General features: G+C 47.1%; 1 long non-coding RNA gene across 1 annotated transcript; it reads right to left on the bottom strand.

Annotated features, from left to right (window-relative positions):
* Positions 1-1064: 1064 nt before the first annotated feature.
* LOC123522395 lies at positions 1065-5504 on the bottom strand. Its single transcript, XR_006680658.1, has 2 exons — positions 5340-5504; positions 1065-3256 (listed from the first exon to the last, which is right to left on the bottom strand). It is a non-coding gene; the product is annotated as an uncharacterized LOC123522395 (long non-coding RNA).
* Positions 5505-7097: the final 1593 nt, after the last annotated feature.

Genomic DNA, 7097 nt, shown 5'->3' on the forward strand with positions numbered 1-7097 from the left:
TAGTGCCCTGAGCTGGAGGAACCATGTGGAGACCCCTGCCAGCGCTGAGATGCTTACCCTGCCACTGGATCCACAAGACTTCCCACCCACTGGCCTGTGATCTTCCTGTATTCGGCATCAGTACATGGGTTTCATGAGTCTGGAGAGGACTTTATAGATTGGTATCGGACATACGGGCTAATATCGGACTTATGGACTTGACCTGAACTGGACTGTTTTCTTAATGTACCATTACTCTTTATATAAAGCTCTTTCTTATACACATATGAATGTGCCTATGAATTTCTTTCTCTACTCTACCTGGACTAACACAGTGTGTGTCTGTCTGGACACTCATCTCAGGAGGACTGCCCTTCCTTATCCACCTCCACTCTCTCAAGTCTCATGTCTTCCCCCTCCACCACCTCCAAACACACACACACACACACACACACACACACACACACACACACACCTCATTTCAAAGCTTCTCCAGCTCCAGTATTTGGGCATCTTTCTCCACACCTCTCCCCTCTCATCTCTGTGTGGAATGAGCAACACCCCAGGAAGCTCCCCAGAGCAGAACCCCAGCTCCTCCAAACCTTGACTCCAAGGGCACCCTCAGAATTTCTCCATCTATGCCAATGGGGGACAGAGTACAGGAGCAGGGGCAGGGTACTGTGCCGGCTGGCATGTTTGGGTTGGCCTTCTCCTCCTTCTTTCCATCTTGTGCTCCCTTCCCTCAACTACCTCCATCCTCCCCTGCCCCTGCTCTGCCTTCACACCAGGTCGGGAAGGAAAGGGGGACTATCTGTTGGTGCTGAGCTTGGGGGCCATCCCTGCCCACGAGCCCTGAAGCATGGGCCCGTACAGGGGCTTTCAGAGACACACCGACCAAAAGAATAGGGTGAATGAGGACCTCCTCCTTGTACTCCCCCCCTCCACCCCCAGTGACTTTCCAGAAAGAGGCTGAGAACAAGGGCCCCAACGTAGGAGACAGGTTCCACGGAGAGAAGGCCCAGCGGCCCTTTCCCACGAGGTTGAGGAGGCCCTGTGAGGCACACACCACTGAAGAAGACACCGTGTTTGGTTGTTTGTTTTGTTTGTTTTAAACTGTGCTTTATTTAGGGCTAAGCTGGAGAAAGCGTCATCCAATAGTTACAGAAGGTTACAAGGAGTTTTAGGGTGTTGGGTGTGGAAAGAGCAGTTGAATTGAACTGCAGCTGTTTTTGTGTTTTGTTTTTTACATTTGGACATCCTAAAAGGAGGAGTCAAGAGGGAAAAAAAAAAGAAGAAAAATCAAAAAATGATTCTAATCAACCAACAAAATAGTCGGACAGAAAGGAAAAGCAGGAGACCCTCAAGAACCCGAGGTTAGTCCTTCTAAAGCAATTGTAAAGGGGGGAGGGACCCCCGCCACCAGTGTGGGGCATCAAGGCGGGTGCCAAAGCAAGTCTTCCCAATGGTGCAAATAAATTATAAATAAATATGTCATACTTTAAAATATATGTGTTCTTAAATAATTCAGTGTTTTTTTTCAGATTCTGAGTTTTTTTAAGCAATGTCTTTTTTTTTAACTGCTCTAAAGTCATTTACCAAAGATAAATATCGTGCTTTCATTAAATAGTTTTCCTTGTTTTTTTTTCTCTATCATTACAATTAAAAGTCCTACAAAATATGCAAATTTATTTACAGAAAAACAGAGCCGGCATCATTTAAACATCCCTGTTTTTCAAAATTCCTTGTAAACAGTTTCAGAAATTCTTCAAAGATTGTAATCTCTCTCTCTCACTCTCTCTCTCTTGTTAAGGTTTTTGTGTTTGTGTGTGTGTTGAGATGAAAGTTCCCAGTTCTCCCTTGCCCGGAAAGTCTCTGGAGCAAGCAGGTTAGGCGAGTGAAGCAGGTGAAGGCTTGCGGAGAGTCAGCGAGCGCAGCTCCGGAGCGGAGCCAGAGGCAAGGGCGAGGCGGCGAAGAAGTCCAGGCGGGTGGGCGGCCCTGCGCTGCCAATGGCCGGGCCTCCTCTGGAGATGGGCAGCCAGGAACCTGCAGGTCTGGGGCGAGTCCGGCCTGGCCTCAGGGGATAACGGTGGCCGACAGCACTCGCAGGGAGAAGGGATTGATGCTCAGTCTAAACGCTACGAAAGTACAGTCCTACAACATCTGGGATTTTAGCAGGAACGCTAACTTCTATAGGTTTTTTTTTTCCATTTTTAAATTTTTTTTTTTGCTGTCCTCTAATTTTCTTCTATTATATAGGTATTTTTAAACTTTTTTTCCTTTTTAAAATTCTGTACAACTATTGTGGATTTAACAGGGGGAAAGAGTTAGAAGCATTTACAGACTTTTCACAACAATGATCTTGCCTTGGAAATCCCTTTTTTTCCCCTCGTTGTCTTTCTCACACTTCACGGTTAACGAGTTTCCGTATTTGTGTTTCATGTTTGTGTGTCTGCTGTCCCCAGACAGTCACTAAGATTTCGTTCATCTTAACAGCTCCCTCCAGACATATAATACAGAAAACCATAGGAAAGTGTCATTGACATGGATGAGGGTAATCCAAGTATCAAAGAACTAGGATCTTGCTGATTTAAAAGCATTGAAGCATTGCCCCCCCCCCTTTTTTTTCTTTTTTTTTTTGTATTTTTTGTGTGTTTTTTATTACATTTTTCATAGAATCACTCGGAGCTGTTTCAAGAACAGCCCGGAGGCAGGAAGGAGGTCCACCCTCCATACCCCCTCTGTTGGACATAGAGCTACACATCTGCAATAAAAAGTTTGGTCCTTTGGTCCCTAAATAGCTAAAGGAATGACAGAGATGTTCAGCAGCAGCCTCCTGGCCGCACCCTGGGGACCAGGCCCCACCACACCGCTCGCCCAGCCTGCCTCCAGGCGCCCATGGGCTGGAAAAGCCCCAGGGATCGGTAAGCAGAGTCTCTTCCCAGTTCCCAGCCCTTCAGCCTCACCTTCAGGTTTCGTGTTATTTTGTCTTTAAAGTTGCCTTTTCTTTTTTTTTCGTGTGTGTGTTTGTTTTTGTTTTCTCATTTTTCTTCATCATCTTCGTCTTTAAATCATACGTGTTGTTCCCCAAACACGTGCCATCTGAACCCCATAGACGCTATGCTTTCAGTGAAGAAATGTTACAGTCACAGAGAGTGTCTGCAGTCTTCAGCTTGATTGATATTGGCTGATATGTCAAAGGTGTCATCCAACAGTTCTCATTTATAAATATGTATAGAGAGAGGTTTGTTTTTTAATGTAGCCCGTTCAGCATCCTGCCCTAAAATGAAGAAAATCAGGGCTGATTAAGCCAAGAGGGGCACTATGAAATACATCCAAACACCAAAAGAAGCCTGCCTGGGGAGTGGGGGGCGGGGGCGGGGGGATTCTGGGGGATGGTGATAGGGAGGGAGAGAGACCAGTATGATAATTAGTCACGATCATGATAAATTAAAAAAGAAATGTACTCTTCCATTTGGAGTAAGAAACCATTGGGCAGCCTAGTGGCGATGGTGGGAGAGCTTTAGCTGTCGGGAGAGGGTTCTCCATTTGGGGTCTGGATTAGGGGGCAACTGTATCTAAGGAGAGAATTTGGGACTGTAGGGTAGGAATTTAGAATTGACTTGTCTCTTAGGGACGGAGCCCAGATACAATATGTATACAGAAGCCTAGCAAACAAGAGAGCAAAAATCTAGTAGCCCAGCCCACTCCCCCCACCCCACTCCACCCCCTAATGGAAGAAAGGACCAAACTGAGATCCAATCTGGTACATGAAATTTTGTAGAACCCTTGCCCACCTTCCAGCCAACCACTTCTTTCCTGAGGTCAGTAACTATTTGCCAGGCTATGTATAGATATGTATATCTGGATATATGTGTAGAATATAATTACCTGCACATATGTGGATATACATTGAAATGTGTGTATGTATATGCATATATATACACATATATACACACACATAATATTTTTGTCAGACATGCCAAGGAATCGAGGCACAATTCAGAATTTCAAGGGCATGGGTGGGAGCGCCTAGCAGAAGGTAGAGCAGGCTGAATGATCCAACTTCAAGAGAGGCACTCAGCCAGTTCTCTTGGTTTGTTTTGGAATGGTGGGTTTTCTTTTTACAACAAGAGAAAAAATCATGATCTGACTAGAATCAGAAGGAGAATGCTTAACCACTGTGAATTAACAAATGAGACTCGTCTCCATTCTAGCAAGCAGCTTCCACTTATACATGGGGGTGACTGGTTACATCAAGAAAGTTAAAACTGCAAGGCCCCCAGTTGAGGGGACAACGTCATGCGTATATCAATCCATGCTGGCAGGTTTTTCACACTGTTGATTCAACAAACAGCAAACCGTACACAGCAGTCTAAACAATTACAACACCAAATAAAATAATAATAAAATTAAAAAACACTTGTCAAGGACCCTTTTTCAGTTGTAAACAAAAAGGTGCATTTTGCTTTTGTCAGTACTGTTTGTTTTCCAAACCAACCAAAAAAAACAACAAACACCTCCCAAGACCCCAGCCCCTCCCCACTGCCTGCCCACCTTTAATTTAGCGAAAGTGGTTATAATACAAACCTTACAATTGTTACTGGGCTCTCTCTCAGAGGCCTCTGGCTTGGTATGCTAGGTTTTTTTTTTTTTGGTTTAGAATTTTTCCCATTCTGTTACTGTATATATTTCAGGTTGTTTTGGGTTTTGTTTTGGCTTTGTGTATATATAAATATACACATTTTGGCTTTGTTTTTCCTTTTGGAGTGAGATTTAAAATAGCCTAACTAGAAAAAGGCCAGACCTAGGAAAGTGTCAATTGAAAAAGGCCCCCAAATTTCTAGAAAAAAAATAAAATCACAATATTTTCAAGTGCAAGTAAATCAACCACGCATAGATATTTTAAGATGTTTTCCTTATTTTAAATAAGCATAATAATAATGATAATAATAATAATGGTTTTGCATAGTTAAATAATCCCATGTTTGATAATTCAGGAATTCATCTTTACTTTTACTGATTTTTTTTTGTTCTTTTGTTTTTTTCTCTACGTGACACATCTAGAGAAGCATAAAAACACGCGGAACAAGAAAAACCAAACAACAGAAAGGAGGGACCACTGCAAGCACCAAGGACGAAACGAAAATGAGCACAGCAACAACGGTCGTGGCAGCACGAGGGCAAGAGAATGCACGTGTGATCATGACTGGCCAATCATCAACGGAGACAACATCCAAGAGAAAACGCTCCAATCACAGACCTCCACGAAACTTGACGGCAAGTGTCATGCAACCGATTCTTAGCCTTGTTACATGACGCCATCATGTCACACTGTGAACTTTGAGTTGATTTGAACTTACGGATGGGGGACTGTTTCTCCACTCTCATGTGATTACGTGAACTTTATTCCTAGCTCAGCGCGAGACTGTGGTGGATTTGACTGGCCCTGGTTGGGTTGTTGGAATTTGATTGAATGACAAAAGAAGAAAAGATTTATATATATATATTTATATATGTCTAGAGAGAGAGAGAGAGGACAAGAGTGTGGGGAGGGGAGGGGGAGAGGACCAGGTGGGGCGGGGAGGAGGGGAGTGTGGGAGGGCAGGGAGAGTGGGGTTGAGGGTAACGAGGGGCAAGGAAGAAGTTAAAACAAAATTAAAAGGAAAAATATTTATACAGCACCAGACCACAGCATCGATCTAAAAGCTCTGATGAAAGAACAGCAGTCAAATCATAAGAGAACTGAAAAGAACTCGAAGGATGGAGGAAGCCGGCAGACAACGGACGTGGTCACGTCAATACGCACACGCACACGTACACGCACGGTTGTTGATGCAGACACATGGTACGCTGTGAACAGTTGCAGAACCTCACACGGGGACACTAAGGGCATCCATCATGCGTAAGGGCGGGGAGGATCGGGGCATGGGTGGTTTGGTGAGGGGGCCTGAAAAAACTCAGGCAGCCCCTCAAACCACCTTGGCCAGCAAGCAAGCTGTCCGGTGGTCTATCCACCCTGGATGTTGCTCTCCCCCAGGTGCGGAGCGCCCACCTCCCGCCTTCTGCGTTTCAGCCTGGGACCAGCAGAGGGAGACTGCTAGATGGCCCGGACTGGCTGGGTAGGTCAGAGGCTGGCGGAGGTGACTGGGGACATCAGCAGGCTGCATCGGCCCCCTAAATGTCCTCCTGCCCCATGGCTCCCACTTGGGCCACCACCCTTACAGCAAGTGTCTCAATGTCAGAGCACCCACCGTGACAACCGCCGCCGCCACCGCCAGCGTCTTCCTTTCACTGGGCCTCAGCCCCTTTGCCTCAGAACCATCAGAAAGTCCCTGGGTTTCGGTTTGGAATGCTACGAACACACTTTGGCACTAGGGACTCCCTGTCACAATTCCTCCTGTCCTTAGCGTGGCTCCCAGGGCCCAAGCGGCCCATGGAGAAGCCCCTAGAAGGCTCCAGGGCTCCGGCCCATTAGAGGCCCAGGCATAGGCACTGCAGGGAAAGCTGGGGACTGTGGTCCTGGATCTTGTCCCTGCTGTTGTCCTTGTGGCTCTGTGACCCCTCACTCCTTCCTTCCTCTGCTCCTCACTACCTTGCACCCGGCAGGCCCCCTCTCAAAGGTCCCGGTCTCCTGAGGTGGGTGGGTCTGAGTTCTCGTCGGTCAACCAGCACCATAATTTTGCTTTTCCACCCCCTTGCCATTGCAGTGGCCCCTGCCCTGTCCCTGGGATGTGGGGGACCCCACCTGACCCCCTCTTCAAAGCTCTCCCACACAGCGGGGCTGTCTGAAGGGCTGCCAGACCAGCGGGATGCCACACTTCGCAGACTCCCACTCTGGACCAAAGCTCTGTGCCCTCTGGTGACTGAGGAACCCGGATGCAGTCTCATGGATGGCAGAGTTCCCCAGCCCTAGGGTTGCCCAGACAGACCAGGCGGTCGTGTCCTTACAATCCGGGTTCCTTCACCCAGGCCTTGGCCCACCACATACCCACCATCCTGAAAAGCCCCCGTTGCGCCTCCAATGCCTCCCCTAAGCCCTCAGAAACACCCACGATGCCCAACTGCCAGGGCCCCCCCATGGGAGTGAGAGAAGGGGCTGAAGACAGGAAAGCAGAGGC

Source organism: Echinops telfairi, unplaced genomic scaffold, assembly GCF_000313985.2.
Source record: "Echinops telfairi isolate 266 unplaced genomic scaffold, ASM31398v2 ScPeMD7_7400;HRSCAF=8409, whole genome shotgun sequence".
Lineage (NCBI taxonomy): Eukaryota > Metazoa > Chordata > Mammalia > Afrosoricida > Tenrecidae > Echinops > Echinops telfairi.